At 38.9% G+C, this 25466-nt stretch overlaps 1 protein-coding gene and 1 non-coding gene across 16 annotated transcripts in view; both read left to right on the forward strand.

Moving 5' to 3' along the window:
• The window catches only part of FHIT (fragile histidine triad diadenosine triphosphatase), a 1448428-nt gene that overhangs the window by 972432 nt on the left and 450530 nt on the right, over positions 1-25466 (forward strand). The window lies entirely within an intron of this gene.
• On the forward strand, positions 2949-3051 carry LOC117200733 (U6 spliceosomal RNA). Its single transcript, XR_004482395.1, has one exon. It is a non-coding gene; the product is annotated as a U6 spliceosomal RNA (small nuclear RNA).

Here is a 25466-nt window from a genome sequence, read left to right on the forward strand (position 1 = left end):
ATATGGTCATCTCACGGTTTACCGTGAGCCGAGAGGTGTGAAGGATGAATTTACAATATTAAAAAAGATTAAATGATAAAAACAGCCCAAAAAACCCTAAAAAAAACAACGGACAGCTCTCTCTCGTAACCATCTCCACACTCTTCATAGTTTGTAAAACTTACTTAGTAATTGATTTATACAACATTTTCCATTTTGTTTAAAAAATGTCAAGAAGAGGAGGCAATAATTAAAGAGGAGTAACTAAAGAAAGCAAGATCAGCAGAATACAAGGGTCGGATCACTATTCCATAGACTCTGTTTTTTTTAATTAAAAATTTTTTTTAATTGAAGTCTAGTTGATTTACAGTGTTGTGCCAGTCTCTGCTGTACAGCAAAGTGACTCAGTTACACACATAGAGACATTCTTTTTTTTTACATTCTTTTCCATTATGGTTTATCACAGGATATTGAGTATAGTTCCCTGTGCTGTACACTAGGACCTTGTTGTCCATCCATTCTATATGTAATAGTTTGCATCTACTATCCCCAAACTCCCAGTCCATCCCTCTCCCTCCCCTCCTCCCCAACCATTCCATAGACTCTTGGAGCTGGAAAACATGTTGGGTGTCAACTCCCTTCATGTGAAGATGAGATAACTTAAGCACAGAGACCAGAACTAGTTGCTATGTAATACTTGTTTTATTCAAGGGTCTTGTAAGAATATTTTTGAACAGTGATGCATAGTTAACCTAATTGGGGATAAATGCTGTATATATTAAAGCAGGACCCCAAGAGTTGTTTAGTTAAGCCATATTCTTCCTTCTTCCAGGAAATCACTGAACAGAGGCAGGTAAAAAACATATGCCACAAGACTTGCAGACAGCCCTCACATTTCAAGAGAAGATACAAATAATGAAAACGTAACACACTTGAATTAAGCTATCTCCCTGGCAAGAGTCAGGAAACTTTCAATTCCTTACGTACCCCGACTTGAGTAATGAAAATATTATTTCCAGGAGTAGGAGAGTGATCCTCTGGGGAAGCCTGTCTCACTCACAAGCAGAGTTAAGGTATTTGAGTTCTGAAACATATGCCAAAAAATCCAATAACATATGAAACAGCCAAATATGTTCATTTTTATTAAGAATCTCAGTAAATGTCATTTTTTGGTGCCGGTGAAGTGCTGTGAAACTGGTGGGGAGTGTTTGGGGATTCCACTGAATCACGGATGGTTGCAGCTCATTGCTCCAGCCCATCTTTTTAATATGTGTTGTGTTATGTGGTTTAGTCCGAGAAGAAAACTTATTTTGGCTTACTTCCTTCACACGAATGGGAAGAATTTTGATTTGCTACGTATCTCTGAGCTCTGGTACGTTTTCTCATCCTCCTAACTGCTAGTTTATTTATTTATTTATGCTTAATATGTATTTATTTATTTGGCTGTGCTGGGTCTTAGTTACCACACGCAGGATCTTTAGTTGCGGCACGAGGGAACTTTTATTGATAGTTGCGGCAGGCATGCAGGATCTAGTTCCCCGACCAGAGGTCGAACCCGGGCCCCCTGCGTTGGGAGGTTGAGGTCTTAACCACTGGACCATTAGGTGAGTCCCTAACTGTTAGTTTATTGAGGTTAAGTGCTTTCTTTTGTGGATGTGTGGAAAGGACTTACGATTTTTCTTTAAATTAAATCTGATTCAATTACCACATCAGATAGGTAGACGTTTTTGCCAGAGAAGAGAGGGGCTCACTTCCACATAGAGGGCCAGAACAGTTTTAGACAGGAGGTGAGACCTGAGTGTCCACAGAGGGAAGCTTGCTGGGAAACCAGCACTTGTCAAGGAAAAAGGACTGCAGCGTGATTATTACTTCTCATTCTAGAGACACTCACATACTCCTCTGAGTTCCCTTCCTGACTGTTCCTCCCTCCTCTATATCTGGGCTCTGGTGACAACTAACTGTTGCTTTCCCTACTTGCTTCCTTCCAGCCTGGAGACTGTCCGTTTCTCATTTTCTCAAAGTACTTCTTACCTGCAGCCACGGATCATAGCAGACACACTAAAGCTTTAGGCTAAAGGAGGGGGATCACAGAACATAGCAGTATAATACAGGCAATAATTTTTAATTGAACAGAGGACAGCTCTCTTGTAAAAATCCATTGGTCATTCTTCGACACAGGGCATTTCTCCCAGATGGTGTGCCAGGTCGAATTCCCCTGAGGCCAGTTGTTAACATCTGCTCCAACCTGTGTCTTCCTACAGTCATGACATCTCCTCTCTGTTGGCGGGCCTCATCTCATGATCCAATATTATGTTTTTTCTTTTTTTTTACAAATTCATTCATTCATTCATTCATTCATTCATTCATTCATTATTTATGGCTACATTGGGTCTTCACTGCTGTGCACGGGCTTTCCCTAGTTGCGGTGAGCCGGGGCTACTCTTCGTTGCAGTGCGCAGGCTTCTTATTGCAGTGGCTTCTCTTGTTGCGGAGCATGGGCTCTAGGTGCGTGGGCTTCAGTAGTTGTGGCTCGCGGACCCTAGAGCACAGACTCAGTTGTTGTGGCACACGGGCTTAGTTGTTCTGAGGCATGTGGGAGCTTCCCAGACCAGGGCTCGAACCTGTGTCCCCTGCACTTGCAGGCGGATTGTTAACCATTGCGCCACCAGGGAAGCCCAATATTATGTTTTACAAACAGAGGATCCAGCCACCCTGGGTCCCTTCAGCAAGGTAGAGTCACAGAAATGTTGAAATGACCATTTTTCCTTTAACATGGCTGAATTCCTAAGCAGGGCTTTGTCCTCTACCAGTCCTGTTAATGGAAATACAAAGAAGAAGGTTTTAGTTGGTCTTAGCCCAGAATATGCTGTTTATAGGTCATTTGTCCCCTCCCCCATCCTACCATTGTTTCAAGTTACAGCTCAGTTTTGTCGATCCCTAAATCACTGTCTTAAAAGAGGACAAATGTTGTGCTCACTTCAGCAGCACATATACTAAAATAGAAATGATACGGAGAAGAGTAGCATGGCCCCTGCACAAGGATGACAAATTCGTGAGTCATTCCATATCTTTTGAATTGGGAGATTGGGATTGACATATATATACTACTATGTATAAAGCAGATAACTAATGAGAAGCTACTGTATAACACAGGGAGCTCTACTCGGTGCTCTTTGGTGACCGAATTGGGACGGAAATCCAAAAAAAGAGGGGATATATTTATACATATGGCTGATTCACTTTGCTATACAGCAGAAACTGATACAGCAGTGTAAAGCAACTATACTCCAATAAAAGAAATTAAATTAAAAGCTACTACTGAATTCTGATGTTCAAAAGAAAAGGACACATTTTGCTTTAAATGCTTATTAATCATTTCTATAGTATTTAACAGAGCAGCCTTTTGGGAGGTAAGCCTGTCTACTACTTCTACTTATCTCCCTTGGGATATTAAACTCCAACTGAGTGCTGTGTGACATACGAGCACCAGGCTGCATGGTTTCTTGTGTCTGCCCTTTCTTTCCTCTCTGCCTGGGAGGGCCTCTCCAACTCTCTCCCCCCACCCCCAGTCCTCAGGACATTTCTATCTGGACCATACCTCCTGGTCCTTTAGCCTTCTTTTTGAACTTTCTCCCACTCCTTAGGCAAAGACAGACATTCCGTCTGATTTCTGCCAATATTCTTTGCATCAGTTATCAGCTCTCTCATTTTCCGTTCCATTGGCAGTTGCTCCTTTAGATTGTAGATCACTTCAGAGGAGGCACGTACCTGTCTCTTGTTTTCCTAGGATCTGGTGTAAGTCCTCAGGAAGTGTTTGCGTGAAAGAGTGAACTAAGGTGGGACATTGTAAGAATATCCAGTTTAGTTTGTCAGTATGTAGTGAACCACATCCCTGGATAAAGCATCTTACCAGCTGCCCAGGGGATAAAAGATGAGTAGGGACCTAGGGCTACCGTAGTGGAACAGAGTGTGGTCTGTGAACTATTAAAAAATCAGTATGTGATCATTCTTGGAAGGGGGACAGAAGCAAAGTGCAGTGAAAGATCCAGTAATGGAGAAATTATACCTAGTTGTGGAAGAGGACAATTTAACAAGCAGTACTCCTGTATTGATTTGAAATCTGAAAACCCTGGTGACAGATATAGAGAGAAGGCCCAGCCTGCCCTCATGGAGAATATGGTTAGGGAAGCCATACAATTTGCCTTCCAAAAGAGGAAGTTTGCAAGAACATGGATAAACTGGAACTTCATGGTTACCCTGATTATAATCTAGTAGGAACATAAATACAAGGAGAGACTTCATGAAGGGAACCTTCAGAAGATCCTTGAAAAATCAGTGAAGACACCTACAAGAGCAGATTATAGGTCTTGAAGGAAAAGGAAGCACACTCTTTATTAAAAAACAAATTTTCTTCAATGCTTAGGTTAATTAATCTCTGCATTTACAGAAAAATGGGTCTACTCCTTGTTGTTTGTCATAGTTTTGTGTAAGGATCAGCTCAGGACAGTTTTACCTTGACCAGTGTGTATATACTGACAGTACGTAGTATATGTAGTGGAACTTCAGAATAGGAAGCTTGGATTCTCCTTTCAACTTGATTTTGGGCAAGTTAAACAACCTGTATAGACCTCACTTTTCTATAAGATGGGGATAAAATGAGAAAAAAAAAATAGCTACTTCACATGGATTTTTTTTTTTTGGAGGAATAAATATGTTAAATTTCTTAGCATGGTGCTTAATAGGAACTCTGTAAAGATGAGCTGTTATTGTTAATTTTTTATTTTGTATAGTTAAAACTTTACACAGGACACAAAGACATACTTCTACAAGTTGATTTAAAAGCTACCAAGCTTAGGGCTTCCCTGGTGGCACAGTGGTTGAGAGTCCACCTGCCGATGCAGGGGACACGGGTTCGTGCCCCACTTCGGGAGGATCCCACATGCTGCGGATAGGCTGGGCCCGTGAGCCATGGCCGCTGAGCCTGCGCATCCGGAGCCTGTGCTCTGCAACAGGAGAGGCCACAACAGTGAGAGGCCCGCGTACCACAAAAAAAAAAAAAAAAAAAAAAGCTACCAAGCTTAACATGTTGTTTTGACAGCCATGCAAGCATCAGGAAAAAAGGTGACAAAACACAGGTACAGAACTGTGACCTCACTGGACTTTGAGAGGGAGGAGACTCAGGGGCAGGCCTGGTCAGCTGGGGGGCGCTCTGAATTCCACTGAGGGCTGCTGAAGAGGAGAGAAACCAGAGGTCTCTCCTAGGTAGTGAGATCCAAAGTTTCAGTCATTTCTCAGAGAATTCCCAGGGGTGCTAAGAAAGCAATTTAAACCTGTATCTGGGGTGGAGACTTAGCAGGGGGCTTTGGAAGAAGCCTCTGGCAGCCTGTAATTATGAAAATAAAAGTCTAATAGTATGAAAGACAGTGATTAGATTAGCAACACTTAAATTCATTGAATAGTGAAAAGAGGGCTGAGCTTGTAGACTCTCAACAAGCTTGTTGCTTAGGAGTCGTGAAGGGAAGTCAGCTGTGTGTGTGCAGCTTTTATATTAGTAAATAAAAACTCTCCTGTTAGTACCTCAGGAAAGAAGTGTTTTTATTATGAAACAAAGCACAGATTGGTTATGCACTGCATAGATGCCATATAACACAGGGTTAAGAGAACAGACTCTGGTGCGTGACACACTTGAATTTGAGTCCTACTTCTGCTGTTTCCTAGCTGTGTGACTCTCTTAGCTTGGGCTGCTGTAATAAAATACTATGGACTGGGTGGCTTAAGTGACAGAGATTTATTTCTCACAATTCTGGAGGCTGGGCATCCTAAGATCAGGGTACCAGCATGGTCGCCTTCTGGTGAGGCCTCTCTTCCTGGTTTGCAGACAGCTACCTTCTTGCTGTGTCCTCACATGGCAGAGAGTGAGTGCTCCTGTCTTCTCTTCTTGTGATGAGAACATGAATCCCATCATGAGGGCACCAGCTCCATGACCTAATCTAACTCTGATTACCTCCTCATGGCCCCACTTCCAAATACCATCCTACTGGGGATTAAGGCTTCAACATATGGATTTGGGGGGATGCAGACATTCCATCCATAGCAGTGACCTTGAGCAAACATTTAAGCTCTTCATACCTAGTCCTCCCCTACAAAACAAATAATATGAGTACGTCCTCAAATCGGGTATTTTAATAAAGAGCTTGCACAGGGCCTGCCATAGAGCTAGTGCTTAGTAAACATCACCTCTTCCCATGGAACTCTGCTGTGTAATGCCCGCCTAAGGGGAGCTGGAGCCCCGGGAAGAGTGTCTCCCTTCATTTGTAATGAACTGTTTCCTCGAGTGTGGGAAGAGATCCTTTTAGATGAAAAAAAAAATGTATGAACATGAATGTGTATGTGTTTTAATAGCCAAAGGTTAATTGCAATATGATTTGGAAATATATATATATAGTCCCCAGAAAACCCATTATTTTACAAATTTTGTTGATTAGTATTGAGGCTTGAGTAAAAAATACTGTGTGGAAAAAAAAATTGAGTAAATAATTGGTACACGTGGTACTGAGAAATGGCACAAACTGTACAGGAGGGAAGGCGAATGATTGAAATTTGGGGAACATGCAAAGGACTGTGGAGGAATAAATTTTCTTCTCTAGGGCTTGTGTTTTGCCCACCCTAGTAAGAGGGACCAGGGCTGTTTTCACAGAAAGAAGATATTGTTTCTCATGTTAGATGAAACTTCAGCCAGCTGAGTCACATGTAATCTCAGTTTTGCTCCCTTGATTATCCTCTGAGTATAACTGCTAAACTGGCAGGTTCATTTTTTTCATGCCAGATTTTGTTTTTTGAGCACTTACTGCCTACTGGATTCTGCTCTGGTTGCTGGGAAGATAGTAATAGGCAAGATAGACAAGGCCTCTGTCCTGATGGAGTGTAAATTTCTGTGTGTGTGTGACTGTCTGTGCATGTGTTTGTGGAGAGATAATCAATAAGAAAACTCATAGAAAAGAGAGTAATTTCACATACCAAGTGCAATGAAAAACCTTAACTAGGGCAGTGTGATTGGGAATGGGAAAATGGATGCTCTACTCTAGATAGGAGAATCTTTGAAGAGGTGACTTTGAGTTAATACCTGAAGGAAGAGAAGGGACCAGCCATTAAAAAAAAAAAAAAAATCTATGGGAAGGGTATTCCAGGCTGAGTGAGCATCAAATATCAAGAGTTTGGAATGACGGGGATTGGCCATGTTTTAGTAATAAGAATGGTACGAAAAGAAGTTGCAGAACTAAGTACGTGGCCAGATCATGAAGGAGCCTTGTAGGCAGTGCGCAGAAGGTTGCATTTTATTCTAAGTATGCATCGAAGCCCGTGGAGAATTTTAAGCTGAGGAGTGATATGATCTTACCTGATACTCTCATAGATGACTGTGGCTGTTGGAAGGAGAGTGGACTGTAGGGGAACCAGGTGGGAACATGTATGCCTGTTAGGCGACCCAGGCTGGTGGTAATGGGGGGCAGTGTTCTGGTTTTCCTTTTATACTGAACTGCTGTTCTCCCGGTGAACTTGTTTTTCTCCCACCCAGAATCTTGGACTGTCTACCCTGAAGAGTTCTGTGTGCCCAAAACAAAGCAAAAAAGGTTCAGAAAACAGAACAATCTGTTGATCATAACATGTACTAAGTTAGTGGATGAGAAAGGAAGCTAGATGGAGCAGTTACTCAAAGATACTTTTACAAGACATTTCGTTTTCCATTTAGCATTTGGGACCAGTTGAATTCACAGTTACATGATTCTCAGGAGCTGTGAGGGTACATGAAGAATAATAAGGACATTGGCTAAATTCTTCAGGCAGTATGGAGCCATAATATACCACATGTCTTACTGTTAATTCATGTTGCTAGCCCACCCTTTTAATAGCAGCTAGGAGCCCTAATGACACACGCTGTGAATATATATTAAAACGGTCCACACGAGTTGCTCTAGTGGTGTTGGTTAATTGGGTGTTATTTGGGATCCAGAAAGGATGGCATCTATTGTGGTTTTCCTTTTCTCATACTGCTGTGAAGAACTGCCAGCTCTAAATGCTTCATCCGTGCTTCCTCTGTCTGTGCTCTGGCCTGGAAAATAAATTTTTGGTGCCCCAGTCCCTGGATTTGAGCAAGTACTGTTGCCTTGTCCTCCTTTTGGCCAAACCATCAACATAGCATCTGCTACTGAAGTTGTACTTAAATGTGGTGGGAAATGTTTTTTTATTATAAAAAAAATATCTAACGGATTAAAAACTTGTATTTTTTCTTTTCCCCCTGAAAGTTAAAAAAGAATTGCATCCCATAAGAAACAATTATGTCTTGTTTGAATTTGTCTTAAAATGTATTTTATATGTCATTTTAAATGAAAGTGGAAGTATACTATGAATGCTATATTGTCAGTTAATTTTTTTAATGATATCTCTTGGACATTATTCATATAATTTGAGGGTGGCATATACAAATGCTTACAAGGCGAGAGCCAGGCAGTGTAAATTAGTGAAGAGCAGTGGGTAGGAAACATGTTCAGGCCAAAGCATATTTTTGCCCAGTTTTGTCAGACCTTCTAGTTTTTTGAAAGAAGCTTGACATTTGCGTTTTATGTGAAATCCCCCAATTTTTAACTTATGTTTTAAAATTATGCGGGCCCAATTAGGGCGAGAAGCATCCACGTCTCTGATACAGATTTACCTTATTTTTAATCTAATCACATATTGCTAGACATTTAGGTCTAAAATTCATGTTTATACCACCTATCCTGACTTGTAATTCTTTGCCACTTTCTTGTTGAAATAAGCTTTTGTAGCCAAGGGACCTGATGTCCATGAGTCACACCAAAGGATTTTCCCTAGGTGCAGGTACTAAAGTATGAGTAGATAAATTCAGTAACAGTAAGTTCACTGAAATGTTTAGAACTTAGATAAGGCAGATTGAGGTTTGATAGGATCAGGAGATTATGCAATTTTTAGAGCCCTCCTTAGCATAAAGCATACAAAATTAAAACTGTGCAATTAGATACAGGGTCTTGGACGGGACCTTAAAGCAAGGGACCCTGAAATCTCTGTTTCATTAGCCTCTGGGTGAGGACAAGCTCAGCTCAATATTCTGTATTAACCTAAATGGGAAAAGAATTTGAAAAAGATTGGATATTTCTATGGGTATAAATGAATCACATTGCTGTATACCTGTAACTAACACGTCACTGTTAATCAACTATATACTCCAATATAAAATAAAAGTGAGAAAAAAAAAGAAAAGAAATGGAGTGATTGGGGAAAAAATAACCTCCAAGGAGAAAGCATAGTTGGTATTTGGAGATTCACTGAGGGACATGGGGGTATCACTTACACAGACATTTCAGCAGAGAAAATGAAAATATTCTGTCACGTGATCTGGGAGCCCTCTATCTGGTTATATATTTTAAGAAGTATTTCCCCTAAAATTCTGACTACTTTCAAGGTTCCTTACTCTATACAGAGTTTACTGTTTTAATCAGGAAGATGTCAGGAGAAATAACAGTTCATTTCAGGGCTACAAACTGCCTTCTGTTTAACATAAATACATTAACCTTCGATAGAATTTTCTTTCAATTACTGGGGACTCCAAACTCTGGTTATTTACGATATCTGCTACACAAACAGATGAAATAGATATTGAACAAAAAATAGGACCATTAAGGAAGAAAAGATTTCAACATATTAGCTTTCTTACAGTCAGAAGGCTGAGAAACATTAGTATTTGATGATTAAGTGTCTGCCAAAAGGATCATGAATGGGCGAAAACCCATCATTGCCAGAAAAATCTTCAGCAGCCACGAAAACCTCAAAAGAGAAAACCAGATGTAATGAGAAAATTAAATAGCTTGTGCGGGGGTGGGGGCGGGGGGGGGCACAGATAAGTGGGTAGATAGACCATAGGTAAAGAAACAAGTCATTTCATTCGGCATTGGTTAAAATTATAGTAAAATCAGAGATTGCTGGCTACCGTGGTGCTTCAGGAGAGTCTTTGAAGAAGCTGTTGGAATGAGTATTTGGAGAAAATAAAGCAATAAAGCCTTGATGGTGTTAGCTCTTACCTTTGTTTATAAGCAAGAAAGGGCAAGAAAGGAGATTAGTTTACGTATACACATTCTCATTAGCATAACGTTAAGATTCAAATCCCAATTCTTTTTTTTTCTTTACATCTTTATTGGAGTATAATTGCTTTACAGTGGTGTGTGAGTTTCTGCTTTATACCAAAGTGAATCAGTTATACATATACATATGTTCCCTCTCCTCCCTCTTGCGTCTCCCTCCCTCCCACCCTCCCTATCCCACCCCTCCAGGCGGTCACAAAGCACCGAGCTGATCTCCCTGTGCTATGAGGCTGCTTCCCACTAGCTATCTATTTTACGTTTGGTAGTGTATATATGTGTATATCCATGCCACTGTCTCACTTCGTCTCAGCTTACCCTTCCCCCTCCCCATATCCTCAAGTCCATTCTCTAGTAGGTCTGTGTCTTTATTCCCGTCTTACCCCTAGGTTCTTCATTACATTTATTTCCCCTTAGATTCCATATATATGTGTTAGCATACGGTATTTGTCTTTCTCTTTCTGACTTACTTCGCTCTGTATGACAGACTCTAGGTCCACCCACCTCACTACAAATCTTGTTCTCACTTAACTGTGGGACCTGGGGCAAGGTCCATGTACTAGGGCTGATATTAATAGTATCTAAGGTTGTAGGGAATATTTAGTAAGTAAAAATTGTGAAGCTCTTCGAACAGTGCTATATGTGAGAGTGTTGTTTTTGTGGTAATGATTATTGCCATTACTATTGAACACATACTTTGTATCTTGTCATTGAAAAATTGTTTCTTCTGTTAAGAAATTTTCTGTTCTTAAATAGATCAAAATAAATCAAAAGGTTTGTCTTAATTGTGATTTTCCAGCATCTTTGCCTCAAAAGTTTGAGGTTATGTGTTTGTTATTAAAGGTGACATTTGTTAAAATGCTTTTAAAGGAGAAAATTGTTCACTTAAAGCTGTAAACTCTGCTTGTCATGGGAAGTTGAATTTTCCTCTGAACTCTGTTGTAATGAACACATTACTAATGACCCAGCCTAACCAATCCTGTTATAATTTACTTAACAGTATATAAGACTATAACATTTTTTTCCAAGTTAGCAATATTACATGAAAATATTCTTTCTCATGTAAAGTGTATTTAAATAAAATTTATAATAACTACTTCTAAAAGATTTAATATTACTTATAATACACTATCTCGTTCTTTCTTAAACCATAAAATAATTTCTTATGCAGTCGTTCTTAAACATTTTGGTCTCAGGACGCTTTAAACTTTTAAAAATTATCAAAGACCCAAAGGGCTTTTGTTTATATGGTTGTATCTATTGAAACTTACTGTAATAGAAATTAAAACCAAGAAATGTTTAAGCTATTAATTCATTTAAAATAACAATAATAAATCCATTATACATTAATATAACTTTAAAAAACCTCTATTTTTGAAAAAAAAATATGAGAATGGCATTGTTTTATAGGTTTGCAAATCTCTTTAATGTTTGATTTAATATGTTAATTAACTACAGTTGTAAAATCTGCCACAAAGAAAGATGACATGATCCCATGAAAGGTATAAAAGGATACCTAACATATTTTTCAATGGACTGAAGAGTAATTTTCTTAGGAAGTAACACATAAATCAAGATCTGAACAGGAGCCGGAGGGAGCCAGGCAAAGAGAACAGAGCATAGGAAGACCTTAAACATGGGAGGATTTTGATGTATTTGGATGATGGAAGACAGGCCACTGTTGGATACGTTGAATGAGAGGACTGGAGGCTCAAGGTGAGGCTGGAGAGAGAAGCTGGGGCCAGGGTCATGCAAGGGTCTTTGGGGTCCCTGTGGACTAATGTAGGTTTAACCCTACGAGGAAGAGGAGCCATCCATGGGATTTAGGAAGGGAATAGTGAGGATGACATGACCCAATTTGCACTTTTAAAAAATATCACTCTAGCTGTTTAGGGAGAATAGGTTTTAGTGTTGGGAAGAATGGCTATAGGAAAACAGTTACAAAAACTATTGTAGCAGAATATGCAAGAGACGATACATATTTAGGAAGGTTGTATAGGGTGGAACTGGTGATTGATTGGATAGGGGCAGTGAACTGAAGGAAAGTGATTTATTTTTCTTCAACTCATCCATTTTCATCTCACACACATGTTTTTGTTCTTAACTCTAGTTGGGGAAGAAAACAAAACAAAACATCAAATTAGACCATGAAGCAGAAATTCTGTGTTTGAGTTAGGAGTTTGGATTTGTTATAACCACCTGGGTAGCAACTTAGGAAGCATGTCATCATTTATCCTCTCAGAATTATGGCATTTTATATTCGGTACCACATTACAGGTGTCACGAAACTGTGGTTTAAAAGAAATTGTTCTAAATTCTACGGCTTCGATACAGCAATTACTTGAACTCGTATTTGTTTAGCAGGCGAAGCTTTTGCACTCCTCCCTCTTTAGGCTGATTTTATATTCTCAGAGCTGGGTATTTGGATAAAGTGGAATCTGTCCATCACAACAGTAGCCATCCTGAGCGTCCAGATGTTGGGGAGCTCCTGCCAGGAAGGGAAGACAGCTGTTTGGAATGGGAAAGGAGTAGAGGACACTGCAGAATACGTCAAGAGTTTTATCAGGGGACTGAGATGACAGTTGGTAGCAGAAAAGGGTGAGCAGACACTGGAACATGTCTGGAAAAATCAATTTTGCTGTTGGCTTAGGTAATAGCCTAAGACATTCAAAACTGTTTTGTGCTATGGAACCCTGCATGTGTCTGGATTATCTATCCAACCAGCCTTGTTGAAGTACAAGCCGTAGGATTAATAGGTTGCAAAGGTGCTCTGATCAGTGTATTTCAGCCTATTTCTAGATAGACAGGCAGTACATTGAGTAGTTTTATAAACGGTTTGTGAAAGTTTTTGCTTATGACTGTACTACATTTGGGACATTGCAATGCTGTATCTTACACCCAGTGAGAAAATAGGACCTGACCTAACACTATTAAAAAGAACTTTAGACATGTGGAAAAATGCAATAGGTCTTCAGGGTTTTAGCTTTTCATTGAACTTGCATTTTAGTTTTAACTCTTAGGTGTATTAGGATTTGATATTAATCTCTGAATAATAAGATTAATGAACAAACAGATTTGACTCTTACAAAGAATTGCATGTAGCTGTCCTGGAGAGGTTCTTTAGGACTGTGTGCTCAGGTTACCCCCAAACCTTCTTAAAATTGTCCACAGTTTATATATAAATTCTCTTGTTTTTTAAATGAATTAAAAGCCAATATAGCAGGTGATTTCTTGGGCAACGGGCCAATATTTCTTCCCTTCCTGGTCAAAGCTTTCAGCTGGCATTCTGAAATACAATCTTGGCTCTGATGTCTCTTCACTTACTGTGGACCACACATGTGTTCCTTTTATTATGATTCACGTACCAATGTATGTATTTATTTATCATGGTAATTAAGCCTTTAAAAAGTCATTTAGTTTTAGAAAATGGATTCAAAAGTACTCCAAAAATTTTTCTTTTCAATCGTAAAGTCTTTAAATGTTCTCTTAAAGATTATTGGAATTTTGCATTACCAAGTCCAAGCATTGTGCATATGATGTGTATGCAAATGGAAGAGAAGTATGGTGGAATGATTTTTAAATATTATTTACTCCTGATTCTAAATGTTGTAAGCCAAGGTGATTGCTAGAACTATTCACTTTAATTAAATGGCCTTTTGTAAGCATTTAGTAGATAGATTCATCAATACTTCATTGGATGGGTAGGTAGATACTTCTTGCTTCTTATGTCCATACTTGACACTGATGTTGTCTTTAGGAGTTTTGAGGGTTCAGGCAGAGTTCTAAAATTCTGATAAGAGTTTTATATAATTCACATATTTATGTGTAGTTTAAGGACTCAAGAATAGAATACTATACTTTAAAAAAAAATCTTTGCAAAATCAAGTTAGGAAAGGCAGCCTCGTGAAATAAAGAGTGCTGGAGTGAGATTTGAATGTTCCCAAATTGAGTCCAGGTCTGTAATTTAGGAGCTGTTTCCTTTTTGGTAAAATGAAGTGATTAGACTAAAACTGCAGTTTTTTGGTTGGTTGTATAGTTTCTCTCTCTCTCTCTCTCTCTCTCTCTCTCTCTCTCTCTGAGATTTGGCAGTAGAATCCTTTTTCAAACAAAAGTTAATATGAACCTCTCAAATAAGATAGAGATATAATCTTTGACCTTCTGTCTGTAGTGAGGATAGGGCCTGGAAACTTCTCTGCTTAGTCTCTTCCTCATTTCCCTACCCATGAGCACCCTCAGAACTTCTCACTCCAGGAGATGATGCTGCACAACCCCTGTGTTCCACACACCACAGTTACAAAATCCTTGGGTTATGTGAACAATCCAATTTTTCATCTCTAAAAATCTTTGATTGTATTTTAAGTGCTTTCAATCCATAACTTAACGATAGGGAATGTGGATGGACCTGCTTCTCATGATGGTGTTTTCAAATTGATGTCCTTGTCTCCCTGATGCTCCTGGTGCTTGGAGTAGTTTTCATGTGCTAGTTAGGTGATCGCAGTCAATTAACGGAAGCTTGAAGGGATAGGTTTGCAGTCAGTAGGAATTATTCCTTGAGGATGCCTACAGTGCAAATTCTGGAATATGTCTGCTTCCTCGCGAGGCATGTATTAGAGAAGTGTTGTAGGAAAATGTAGAAAAGGCCAAAAAAGTTTGAGATAACCCTGTCCCCAGAGGGCTAATAATCTTATTGAAAGGATAGTGAGAGACATCTTTTGTTGGGATCTATTGGAAAACTGCGCCTTCCCCGTCCTATGGGCTTCCGATGGAATTGGCAAGCACGGTGTCCTGTTTGCATGGGGTGGGAACTTGACTTGGGCCTGGACAATTTTGCTATCACAGGCATATACCCTTAATGATTGATCTGGGGAGCTGTTGCATTTTCTAAGCAGGGCCAATCAGAACCTTCCATGAGATTTGATAAATGAAGAAAGAAGGCTTGTAGAAATCTGTGGATTTGGGGTTTCAGAGTCCACTTGCAGAAGAGGAGTGTGAGGTCAAAAACCCAAGATAATCAGAGACAAACAGAATTTGGAGATAGAAAGGAGAGATGGGGGAGAGCCAATAAGAAAGGGTATTTCCCTTGATCTAGATTTGCCTGACGTTCTGTTTTTCTTCAGAATGCCTAGTTATATAAGGCAATGAAGTCTTTTTCTAGCTGAAGAGAGTTTGATTCTCATTCTTGCCATCTGCAACCAAGGAGTCTTGAATAATAAACACAAGAAACCTCTGAAGAACGTTAAGCTGGTACATCATAAAGTGCAACGTACTTTCAGAGAGAGGAAGATTCTTCTCTTTTGTTTTGCTTTCAGGTTGGTGGAAGCATTGCCCGACAGCCACTGTTTCCTTGTCTCTTGGAAAACCATTAGCGCTCAGGATTGCTCCACCACTTTCTTTTTCCTTAAGTCTATTCTAACTTTGCACATCTTCCATTTCAGTCTGGCTTTTCTCGTATGATCCTTTTTAGCTCCCTGCTCAGTATTATTTCCTTTCATACATGTTGCAGACCATGTTTATTTTTCCAAACTAAATAATTACAATTACTTTGCACATAGATTTTTTTTTCTCCTCTTCTTACTAGTTCTTTAGATTTTTCTTTTACTTTTTAAAAGACATTTTGGCTTCAGAAATATTTCTGCTTATACATCTATTATGGTAAACAGAGAGGTTTTTTGGAGAAAATGTCCTAAACTGTCCTAGAAGTAGATATCAGTCTTGTCTCAAGAGGTGTCTTCTATCTGAATCTCTATTATCCTTGAGGTCTCGAGAGTCTGTCTTCTAATAATTAGAGGTCTGCTATAATATACACAGGCTAAACCTTTTATATCTAAAACAAGGTCCAAACATTGTTTTCACATTAGTTTCCCATTGGCCCATCCTACCAATGGATATTACGTGGCTTCTGGGCTGTGTGTCCTGATGTTGGGAGTGCTTCATGTTCCCCTTTTTTGAAGATAAGAGTGTGGCTGGAGACAGCGCTTGTTTTAAATTCAACTCATACCTTAAACTGGTTTCCACTAGTAGCTCTGAAATCCACATTGATGAATTCAAGCTAGAAAGACAGCATACATCTGAGAAGAGTTTCTGCCTGTTGACCGAAAGGAGCCAGCAGCTTAGGACAAATTGGTGGGAAGAAGGTGAGGTCTGATGCTGGGCAAGGACAGACTTTGACCCTCAACCTGGGAGAATTGAGCCAGAGAGCTATTTCCTCAAGTCAAAAATGTAATGAACGCATGAGAGTGTGTGATCTAAATAAGTGTATGCATGTGTCTATATACATAAAAATATACTTTTATGTTTGTGCACACATGTTGGCCTTATCACGTGAAAAATAAACAACAGCTCAAGGATGGATGTCATGACAATAACGTGAGAGACGAAAGTCTGTGGAGGAAGCTAAGACAACTTGTAGAATAGCCTTTAGGAACGTAGGTTTCTCTATTCAGAACGCCTTTTCAACTACACCAAAAACAAACAAACAAAACAAAACAAAAACCCCTCAGTTCTTAATGATAACGTTATAATTACTTTGACTTATCCACAGTACATGCACAAGTCTCAGAATAACAATGCCAGTTTTAGCATGAATAATGTAATTACTATGAACAGTTTAAGACATTTTCTCCAAATTACCTTGTTATTAAATAGTCACTTGGAATAGCCCCTCTGTTAATGCTTACGACACCGACTAGATAAGAAATCAGGTTAATTTGTCTTATTTCACTTCTGATTTATAGAGATTGCTTTTTTATATTTAGTTTTATTTTGTAATTATGTAGAAAATTTACTACATGATTCCAAAAATTGAATCTCTAAAACAAGGTATAGTCAAAGAAGTCTAATCTCTTTCTCTTCGCTATATCCTGTCTCTTCCTCCCACAGATTTTTATTAGTTTCTTATTCTACTTTTAAGACATAAGCAAATACATAGATATAGATAGGGTTGTACATATGTGTGTATGTGTACATATACACATATGTATGTACACACATACATACATACACACCAATGTGGGCCACATCGTTTCTTTGGTAAGTTTAGGATACACTGTATGATTTTTTCTGACGTTTTTTTCCCTAGCAAAATACCCTGGAGAGCCCTCCACTGCACTTTCTAGAGATCCTTCTTTTTTACAATTTCATACTACTCCATTGTGTGGTTTTATCATACTTTATTCAACCCATCCCCTATTTATAGATATTTTGATTGTTTCCTGTCTTTGTTATTATAAATAATGCTGCAGTGAATAGCTTTGTGCATATATCTTTCGTTTTTCTTTGCCATTATGTCTTTTGGATAGATTCCCAGAAGTGGAATTTCTGTCAGAGGATAAATGCCTATGGAATTTTGCTCAGTATTGACAAATTTCCTTCCATAGGGTTTGTAAGTGCCACATTGCATTCACGCCAGAACTACATGAGAGCTTCTGTCTCCACAAGTTGGGCCAACATACTATGTTGTCAAACTGAAAGATTTGCATATCTGATAGGTAAGAAATGTCATCTCAGTATACTTTTAATTTGCATTTCTCTTCTTAAAAGCAAAGTAGAATTTTTTTCATATGGTTAAGATCCATTTGCATATATTTACCTGTGACTGATCATTTCATATTTCTAACTCATTTTCACTCTGATTGTCGACCTCTTTTTCTAATTTTTGAAGCCTTGTATATATTTGGAACTTTTGTCTCTGGTGTAAGTTACAAATATCTTTTTCCAGTCTTCTTTTGAACCTTTTCCATACAGTGTTTAATATAATCACAAGTTTCTGTCTTTTCCCTCATTGCCTCTGCACTTTAAATCATAGTTAGGGTTCCTATAGTTTAACTAATTCATGGTTAGGAATCCTAGGATTCTTCATTTGTAGGTTATTGAGAAATTTACCAATGTTTTATTCTAGTGCTTAGTTTCACCTTTAATAGTTAAATATTTGATCCAGTTGGAATCTCTCCTGGTTTATAGTCTAACGAATGGATCTGGTTTTATCTTTCTTCATGTGACTATGTAATTATCCCAACAGTGCCATTAAAAACTCCATCTTCCCTTCAATAATTTGAGGATGCAGTATTTATTATATACTAAATATTGAGTTGGATTTATCATCAGTAGTAGGAAACATGTCCTACTACTGGCTTAGTGGAAGCCTTAGGCTCTGTCGGGGGCTGGTGGTGGGGTAGTGGATTGCCTGGACTAAATCTGAGGTAGTTATGTAAGAGAGACGGAGTGAGGGAGAGATGGGGATGGATGTTGAGTAACCAGCAATGCATTAGTTTTCCTTTCTGGACCATAAGCTTCTCAAGGTCACAGGGTTCTAATGTGTCCTTATGTCCCTTGCCATTAGTACAGTGCCTAGACACATTACAGGTGTGTAAATGCTTACAAAAGAGTACTCACCTGGCATAGTACTACTTACTGTGATTTTATAATAAATCAATTTTTTTTTTACAAACTATAGTGTGGCTAAAATAAGATATTTTAAAATATATTAGTCACTAGGTTCATAAGGCCTGAATAAGTTGGATAAATGTTTTAGCATTTGTTTTTGAGTCCTCTTTTGAATTTTGAATGTTCTCTATAGAGTACTTTTATTCTGAGAATTCAATAAATTTTATAAACATTCTTTGTCTCTGAGTTGAAGTAGATGAAAAGCAGTAGGTTGTAAATTTCCTTAAAGGCAGAATCACTGTGTTTTTTGTCACCCTGCTCTGTACCTGAAATAATGCAGATGTTCTCTTAATACTTATCAAACGAATGAATGAATGCTATCTCCATTTTACAGCCAGTCATAGAAACTTAGAGCTCAGTGGCTCTCTCAGAGTGTCATTCAGCTAAAAGAAAGGTCTAAAACTTTTGCCCACACAGAAATCCATTGCCTTCCTTAGCGATTATATTCTTTTATTTTCTCAGAACCATACTTTATAGTCCACAAACATGAAATCATACTGTTGAAAAACCAAGCTTTTGTGGAAAATAATAACCAATGCTTTGAAAAGATAGATGACTATTCCGTAACAGAGATTGAAAATACATACATTGTATGCCAAAGAATGAGTATATTCTTGGCATGTGATAACCCAGAAAACTAGATAAACTTAATTTTAAATATACTCACCAATATTGGTCTCTGTCTTCATGTCTCTTCCCATAATGTAGGCATTTAGGATTTTTAGCTTCTCAGCCGTCCTCGTAAGCTTTGACTTTTATAAGGTGCTTAAATGTCAACATCTAATTTCCGAAGATGAGTTTACAGTTTGGGGTAGGTGATTTTAGAGTACACTTTGCTCACCTCAGACCTGGCACAGGATAAAGAAAATTCGTCAAGTTCTGAAAACCTGTATCTCTTAATAAGCTTCTCCAGGAAAAATGTGATTAAAATGTTTCCTAAGGTTAAGGTTTCGCCTGTGGCACTTTGAATTTCCGCAGCTTAACACATCATCAGTATGACATGTCACGCTTGGCTTGGTCAGCGGTTCGTGTACACAGATTAAGCGTAAATGCATTTAAAATGACAGATTCAAATGTATCCCAATACTAGAGGAACTGCTGGTAAAATGGCACAGGCCAAGCACTTCTAGTAAAAACATTATTGTCAAGTACTTACCGGATCTGGTTGGTTACCTCATTTGGACATCTACACTGTTGCATCACCCAGTTTGCTAGGTCCTAGGCTTCCCTAGGTGTGAATTTACTCCAGTAAGGTATCACGTTCCAAATTGTGCACAGTAAATTTCAAATGTATCTTCAAAGGGAATGCAGCCTTTATTCTAGGAAAACGTTACCCATTCCATAGCCTTGCCAACCAATATCTTGAGTTTTCATGTTTTATGTGCCTAACGTTTTCCAGAAAAATCAAAAAGACTTTTTTAAGGGGCAGTGAGTGGAACTTACATACAGATATATTCCATAGCTTTTGGACATTTTCTAAAGGGTTGTATTGATTTTTCCCCTTTCCTTCTGTTCTTTTTTTCCCCCCCAGGTACTTATTGGTATATACACGCACTCACACTCCCTACTTACTTAACACATTTGAGATAGCATTTTGCTGGTTAAGGAAGTAAATTTGGCTTTCCTAGGTGTGTTTTGAGATTTTTTTTTTTTTTAATGCTTTTGCCAGATCCCTAAAGATCACTTTCATCCAACTTCTGATGTGGCTCTGTGTGTGTGTGTCTGTGTGTCTGTGTGTCGGCTCACAAAGATATTCTTTCGAGGTGGGTCTAATGGGGTTAATCTTTTCTTTTTATTGAGGTAAGAGTTGCAATGAAACTATGACAATATATGTGACACTAAACTGGAACAGTGATTGCAACAGAAGTGAACTGTTAAAGGTACAGCTGACTCCAAATTAAATTAACAAAAGTATATGGTGTGGGGATTTTTAAAGGGCAGCTTCTTTTTATCATCTGTCTGTCTGTCTGTCTGTCTGTCTGTCTCTCTCTCTCTCTCTCTCTCTCTCTCACACACACACACACACACACACACACACACATATTTAATGAAGCACCCTATTGAAACTTAGACTGTGCCTAAGAAATGCCACTTAGAAATGCCTACCGAGTCTGCATTTTCCTTAAACAGTATAATTTAATGGCAGAACTGCCTACCTGTCTGCATTCTTTTAAAGAATTATGCTAATCATACAAGTGGCCCTGCATTGCATGATTGATGTTTGTTTTGGTCCAGCCTTTGCCTCCTTTATGCCTTAGAGAACGTAGCTATAATGGATTAGGTTTAATTCCTACAGTTTTGTGCTGTTCTACTGGCATGTTAAGTCTAAACAAAAGGGAAAAAGATGGTGCTTTTGGCAATAAGTCTTGGCTTGCTAAGAAAGTCAACCCCCACCCAGATATGCCAGGCAGCCATGTACAAACTCTAATACCTCTGGAGTCTGAAGAGCCACTTTTCCTCTGAAACTTATCCACACAGGACAACTTACCTCAGACATCTTAGAGCATGGTTTTGTATATCACAGGCACTGGGTCTTGGAAGCAAGAAAGGAGAAACCCTGTGCCCTTTTGATTTTAACAACAAGAAAAAGAAATCCAAGGGAGAAATTCTTAGTGGATCATCTAGTTGAACTCATTTTCTGTGTTATTTTTAAGACATAAGACAAGTTTTTAAAACATAGTTTCACCAAAAACACATAAATATGATCATGCAATTTTTAAATTTTATTTTTATTTTATTTTTAAAATTTATTTTTGGCTGCGTTGGGTCTTTGTCGCTATACGTGGACTTTCTCTGGTTGTGGTGAGCGGGGGCTTCTCTTGTTGCGAAGCACGGGCTCTAGGCGTGGGGCTTCAGTAGTTGTGGCTCACAGGCTCGAGCGCAGGCTCAGTAGTTGTGGTGCACGGGCTTAGTTGCTTCACGGAATGTGGGATCTTCCCGGACCAGGGATCGAACAGGTGTCCCCTGCATTGGCAGGTGGATTCTTAACCACTGTGCCACCAGGGAAGTCCACGGTCATGCAATTTTGTATACACGTGCACACATGTAAGTATATGTACACATATGTATAAATGTGTGTATGTGTATTTTTGTACCTTCAGCCCTTCCCACCCCATTTTCACTCAGCACTGTGCCCTCACCATTCTCAAAACCCTCACCATCCACACTACCATCCATCCTACTTCTTCCCTGTGCAGATCTCCCTTAGTGAACGAGCTCCTTTAGAACTTTCCATCTACTGCGCTCAAATGTTAATTCATTGGTGGCTGAATCCTTGGGCTGGTCACTTCTGGCCATGCACAGTTTCAGTTCTTTTACCCCAGTGTGTCATATAAAAAAGTTGTTCTTGTATATCTGTGCTATGAAAACAGTTGTAAAGTCCTGACCTATGATGATGCTTCCATATTTTTCAGCATGCTAATGTATCTATATAATAACACATATGTGTCTATATGTGTATTTACACATTCATATCTGGAGAGATTTTTTCGTTACTGCTTTACAGCACTGGAATTTTATTGACTCTTTTCTCTTTCAATAATTATTTGTGGAAATCCCTTCAAGACCACTGAATAGCTCTGTTTCGTTAGTTTGCACGTCTGTAATGTAATTTTATAACTATTAGTTTTAAGAAAGAGCTTTCAGTAGTAAAAACTCTTGGTATAATCTGGGGGTGGGAAGGTCATTTCAGGTCCTATAAATATTTTTAGAAGAGATGGTCTTTGTTTCCTGGGTGAGTAGTGGTGACTTTTATGCCTTCATTGAAGGATATTAATCTTATTATCATGACAGAAATTTTTTTTGAAGGAAAGGTATTCAGTGAGGATTCTGGCTATGTTTTAATCTCCTTGTTAAATATATGGGTTTCTTTACCATTTGGGGGGTCATTATTTTTTCTTTTTTTAACTTTATCTTTTACAGTAATTGTAAATTCCCAGGAGTTACAAATAATGTGTCAGGAGATCTCATGTACACTTCACACCCACGCCTTAATGTTGGTGTCTTGCTTAATTATATTATGATACCAATATGAGGAAATTGACGTCCGTGTAATCCACAGAATTTATTCAGATTTCACCAGTTCTACCGAGTACTCCTGTGTGTGCGTGTGTATGTGTGTGTGTAGTTCTATTTGAGTTATATTTTAACTTTAATATGTGAAACAGATTCTTCTATCACTCAAATTCTATGCTTCAAATTTATAAATGAAAGTAGATAGAACTGAGGTCATAGAAAAACTGAGGTGTTGAAGTAGTTTTCTGAGTGATACTGTGGGATGCCATTCTGCGTGTAACCTTAAAAAAAATCAAAAAAGGTGCTTCAAGGTTTACAGCTTCACATAGACACACGTGAAGGCAGAGAATACATAAAATTCTCTCTAAAGAGCCCATGGTTGCCACATCTCAGCCTTCTAATGAGAAACGGGGTTCAGCGCTTCTACACTGGGCCAGTAGGGACTGTCTCTTATCTAAGAATATATAATAAATAATGAGTATTTGTGGAAAGATATGTTCTTCTAACTACAAAGACACCTGCTGAGATTGCTTGGATTGTAATTTTATAGCAGTCTTTTTCTAAATTAATTACATATTTGTAATCAGGAAACCATAGCTACTCTTTAGAAGTAATGTCTCATGTACAACTGTGAATAAGTAAATTAGTACCAGCCAGCATCTGATTACATGCCGTGACAAAGAAAGTGTATTTGGGTAGCAGCCCTCCTTCTCTTTACAAACTGTCGTGGTCGTCGGGGTGGTGTCTGGTACTTTAACAGAGTCAGAGAAACTGAAGGGCTGATCCCACCTGGAAATGCAGCCTCGAAATACTTTCATATTATGGTGTCCATGGACTACAGAGGTCATAAGAGACAGAAATCTGCCTTCATAACTTGTAGGTCAACTCCTTAAATTTTCCTGTCAGCAAGTATGGTCCAGAAGAGTGAAGTGCTATCCTTAAAGGCATAAAGTGACAAAGGCACAGTGTCAGAGTCTTGACTAAAATTCAGGGATCTTCCTCTGGAAAGATGTTCCTTCCACTCTAACACTGTAACGCTCATTTTTATGCATTAGATCAGTGGATTGAAAAGTCCTAACAGCCTGTTAACAGCCGACAAAATTTTCCAAGGTGGTTTTCCTTCTCTCTGTCACTAGACTATTCTAAGGGAACGTAGGAGCTCCTGGGACAGGCAGCCATCTCTTGTAATAGACAGCTGACTGGTAAGAGTAGGTTTGATGGCTCTAATTCCTATGCTAGGCTAACATGACACAATTCAAAGTTTTCTAAAACATTCTTTTTTTTTTTCTCCCCAAGGATCCAAAGTAAGTTTAGTTGGGGTCTCGTTCAGGTTTTTGCTGAAAGTGTGGGTAACATCTAGATCCAATATACAGTGGACTAACTCAGGTGTTCATTAGCAATGACTGTCTAAAAGAATGTTATTATGGAATATTTGAAACATATGCAAAAGTAGAGTGACTAGTATAATAAATTCTCATGTCATGGCTTCATGGTCAAATGTTGGTTTTGAAATAGTTACGTGTAAGTGATGTTGTTTCCTTACAGATGGCTGTCCTATTCTTTTGGTGGGGGAGAGGTTCTGGGTGGCTGATGAATGGTTCTTTTCACCTGACTGACTGCCTGATGCAGCATCTCTCTTCCCCTGAGCGGCTCTGCCAGGTTCTTTAACGTGTTATTAGGGTTAGTGGTGGCCCTCAGAAATAGAAATCCACAATGTAGAATTTAGAATAATGGTAAAAATCTGCTGTGGGCGACCATGTTTCTGTTTAAGACACCAGAGGGAGCTATGTTTTCCACGGCGAGGCTGGCCACCTCCGGGTTGGTGAAAGCAGCAGTGCAACATATGAAGTACACACAGGGTATTGGAAGTAACAGTGGCTAAATCGCTAAACCAAGAGTGAAATCTGTGTTCGAGGGAACAGTAAAAACCAAAACTTACAGACTGGAGTCTCTTCAAATTTGGCCAAGTACCGACAATCCATGTTGTTTTATTTTAAGTTAGGTAAGTGGCAGCCTTCCCAGCTGGGCTTTAATAAGCTCTGTTGAAGGCAGGGACCATTTTCTTCTTGCTGCCTGTCTCTCTCCCTCATGCCGGGCAATAAATGTAGATGTTTGTTGAATGGATGAGTGAGTAGATGGATGTGTGGGTGAACAGAGGAGTAAAGAAAGGCATCTTAGGAAATAAAACTGAATTCATAGCCTCAACATTTTAGGTGTCAAGAGTGTGATGTCAGAGTGTTTCAAAGGCTGGCCCATTTTTAGGCAGATACCATTAAGAGCAATGTAGCATTAAAATAGGCCATTCTGTTATTGTCTCAGGTCACATTTTTAGAACCTAATTAAAAGTTCAGTGACAGTCTTTTTTGTAAAAAGTGGCAGCAAAAGAGTTCTGGTAAAATCTTGTCCTTTTCACATTTTAATGATTCCGTTCCCTTGTTCTGGGCCCATTGTATGCTAAATTCCACTGTGTAAAAATAATTTTGGTAGTGTGTAGCATAACTCCGGTAACAGATCTCGGGAGAAGGGTGAGGCTGAAAGTAGACATGTTAGGGAGTATTGTGTTCTGTTCAATATTATCCACAACAGTAAATCAAACATGGTAGAACAGAATGCATAGAATTCATGTAGCTCTTTAGGCCACTGTCAAACATCAGGCCCTGAAATACTGGAAAAGAAGTTAGGTATCATTCCTCAGTTTGCAGATGGGGATTGCCTAGAAGGGGAGTTGATTAACCCAGTCCTGTGGGTAACAGAACCCTCATTAGCACCTCAGGGGCATCCTTAATCCAGTATCTCTGCCTCCATGACCTTGATCCAGTACTGTCCTCTGGATGGAGGAGCTATGTTCCTAAGTCTTTCCGTAGTGCCCTAGTCTTAACCTTG

Source organism: Orcinus orca, chromosome 10 (genome assembly GCF_937001465.1).
Source record: "Orcinus orca chromosome 10, mOrcOrc1.1, whole genome shotgun sequence".
In the NCBI taxonomy this organism is placed as follows: Eukaryota; Metazoa; Chordata; class Mammalia; order Artiodactyla; family Delphinidae; genus Orcinus; species Orcinus orca.